Genomic DNA, 3,283 nt, shown 5'->3' on the forward strand with positions numbered 1-3,283 from the left:
TGTGGAGTCTGTGTAAACAGTGTTTCTGTGGTGACCGCAGCTCACTGTCCTGATCATTCCCTCTGTTACCGTCCTCCCTGTTTAACATGTTTGCTGTGTGTGATGTTAGCATGAGCTTTGCTCCAGTTTATCACCGGGTCCCATCATGCTCTGCAGCTCTGTGGGTCAAACTGAAAACACTTTGTAGGTGTTGTTTCCTGAGCTGCTGCTTATTCTGCAGCCACAGGATGTGCCAAAGGCTCAGGGAGGGGCAGCCATGTGACCAGTTCGGGTGAGAGAAAGAAGACATAAAAGATGTGCTGTGGAAGAGCCAGATATGAATAATAACTAATGATTAAAGATGTACAGGTGTATTAACACATAGTGAGTGAAGAAGAAACACCCAGTGCATCATGGGAGCCCCCCAGCAGCCTACACCTATTGGGTGGTTGTTACATGTACAAGATTCAAACTTGTAATTTGAACTAAATAATTTCATTTTTCTATGGTGAACATAATTAAATCATGTAGCATCTGCATGAAACTCAGCAACTTAATTCTTGTTCATGTTGAGATGACAGGATACAATCTAGTAAGAGTGGTTTGTTGCCTGGACTCACGAAATTCACAAGATACCATGATGTCACGATTAGTGGAGCGGACTCAGGCGCAGACCACAAGTTTCTTCAAATCAAAAGTGAATTTATTTACAGTGTTCTCCACGGTGAAATATATATACACACACACAACGGTGTCTGGGGAAAAGGGGCTGTGGTTCCAGGGTCCGGGAGTGAAAGGGGCAGGAGTCCAGGGACGGGAGATTTCCATACAGCCCTCGCAACCACACACAGCTCCTCTTCTTTCCTCTATCACTCTTGCTCACGCTCAGTCACCGTGCACAGGGAAAACAGGTCCAGGGGAAATCTATACACAGACAGAGAAACAGTTAGTCTCCTGGTTCAGACGTACTCACGAACAAACTTTGCAGAGTGCAGGACGACTGACGCTGACGGCTCAACGATCCAGCGACGAGTAGAGCAGACTCGCCATCTTAAGTAGGACTCCAATTCTCATAATCAGCGGCAGGTGTGCTGATCATCTCCAGGTGTGTGGGCCAGGAGCAGGAGCCCATACTGAGCTCCGCCCCGGCAGGAGAAAGAGAGAGTGGGAGAGGACGAGAGAGAAAGGGAGAGCAGAGGCGAGAGAGGAGAATAAACAAAACAAAGCCTGACTGCTGTCAGCTGGCGAGGTGCGGCGACCATGACACATGAGATGTCAAACTGCAGGAAAATCACTGGAGTTTTAAGAGACAGACAACTACACCCACACTACGTGTTTGCTGTTTATTGTGGTTTAACCTGTCAAAGACAAAAACATACAGAAAACTCTGCATCAATCACAACTTTCCTAGTTTTGTTAAGCCTCACAGCAAGAAGGGCCTGGGTTCAAATCCACAATCTGGCTGGTTTGCAGGGTGTAATTAGAGTTATTGGTGATTCTAAGTTACCCATGAATGTAAGTGTAAATGGTTGTTTGTCTCTATTAAACCATCAACCCACATATTGGTTCGTTAAGCAAGACTAGCAGCAATTCCCTTGATTAACAAAGTAGTTGTTCAAACAACAAGATTTCATTGTGTTCTCCTGAAGTTTTTAACTTGTGTTGAATGAATTAAAACTTTCAATCTACATGCTTAAATAAATCTCTTCAAGTTAATGTGAGTATACTACAATGATCCAAGGTAATCTGATTACATCAAACAACTAAATGCCAAATGTGTTGGTTTGACATGGTCAAAAATCGGTTATTGTACTTGGTTAAATCACGTAGAAAAAGGTGCCATGATTAAATTGTGTTCATCCAACAACAGAGTTTTTGGAGTGTAACTAAGGGAGGATCCAGGGTCACCTGGTCCAGCCCTAACTATATGCTTTAGCAAAAAGGAAAGTTTGAAGCCTAATCTTGAAAGTAGAGATAGTGTCTGTCTCCTGAATCCAAACTGGAAGCTGGTTCCACAGAAGAGGGGCCTGAAAACTGAAGGCTCTGCCTCCCATTCTACTTTTTTTTTTCTTTGTGTCCCGTTTGGATCTTTACCATCAGAATTGTTGTCTTAAGGCCAAGAAAGATGCCAAGCGGATTTATTTTACCCAGTGGATCATCATGGCCTTGCCATATTGGTCCATTTGATTGACCTTTATTATAATTATGAGTTTATTTTATTTTCGGTTGTTACAAACAGGACAGACATGACTGGGGGATAGGACAGGGAGAAAGAATGAAAGAAAGAGAGGGAGAGAAAGAAAACCAGAGGAGAGGAGAGACGGTGAGAAGGGGGGGAAGAGAGAAAAAACACCTGGATCACCTGTATGGAGAAAAAAACAGAAGAGAAAGCAAACAAAAAAAGAGCAACATAATAAATACAGCACCATCACAATAAACTAGCTAGCAGTAGATAACAGTAGATACTAAATATTAAACGCTATTGTGCAGCACGCAAGATAGACAGCGCACAATGTGGTTTGAGGCAGCAGCAGAGTGTCACACAAACAGCTTTAACTGCACAACGACACACTTTTTAAAGGGTTTAGTGTGAAGACTGTGATCCAGGTCTGAAGGAGATCCACGTCACCGTCAAACCTGTCACTCACTCAGGACTAAAAGCCTTTATATTCTGACATCACTTCCTGTGCTGTAAGTCCCGCCTCCCTCAGTTTGAGCAGCTCTGAGGTTAATAAGACACATATAAGAGTCAGAGTTCAGCATCAGCCCACAGTCATGTTACAGGTGACTCCAGGCTGCCAGCATAGCTGAGACACTGACAGAGGAGCTGTGAGTGTGAATGTGATGAAGCATCACTCAGTGTTTCACATCCATCATGTTAGAAACACTCAGGAAGTGTGACTGTGTGGCTGTGACGTTTACAACAGTCTAACATGTGCTGTCAACCAAACCATTTCATGTTTCTATGGTAACTAAATCATTAGGATTGAATCTGTTCTTGTTGAGGTGACCTGTTAGTGTGTGGACTCGTGATCACGTCACAAGATCACGTGAGATTTCAAACCACAGGAGAATCACTGTGGTTATAAGAGGCAGACACCCGCACACACACCACGTGTCTGCTGTTGTTGTCAGGGAAATGAAGGCCGCATCTCGAGCAGCCTTTGAGTTGGGACAGCCTTCATTTCGTCACTGTGATGCAATTGGCCTCAAAATGTGGCCTTTAAGGCTGCAGACCCTGAATTGGGACGCAGCCAGGGTCTGCATCCTTTGGAGGCTCCAATTGAAGGCTGCAGGATGAGTC

At 44.2% G+C, this 3,283-nt stretch overlaps 1 long non-coding RNA gene across 1 annotated transcript; it reads right to left on the reverse strand.

The window, feature by feature from the left end:
* Positions 1 to 660: 660 nt before the first annotated feature.
* On the reverse strand, positions 661 to 2,876 carry LOC145425948 (uncharacterized). Its single transcript, XR_013906716.1, has 2 exons — positions 985 to 2,876; positions 661 to 903 (listed from the first exon to the last, which is right to left on the reverse strand). It is a non-coding gene; the product is annotated as an uncharacterized LOC145425948 (long non-coding RNA).
* Positions 2,877 to 3,283: the final 407 nt, after the last annotated feature.

This window comes from Astatotilapia calliptera, chromosome 3, assembly GCF_964374335.1.
Source record: "Astatotilapia calliptera chromosome 3, fAstCal68.1, whole genome shotgun sequence".
Classification (NCBI taxonomy): domain Eukaryota; kingdom Metazoa; phylum Chordata; class Actinopteri; order Cichliformes; family Cichlidae; genus Astatotilapia; species Astatotilapia calliptera.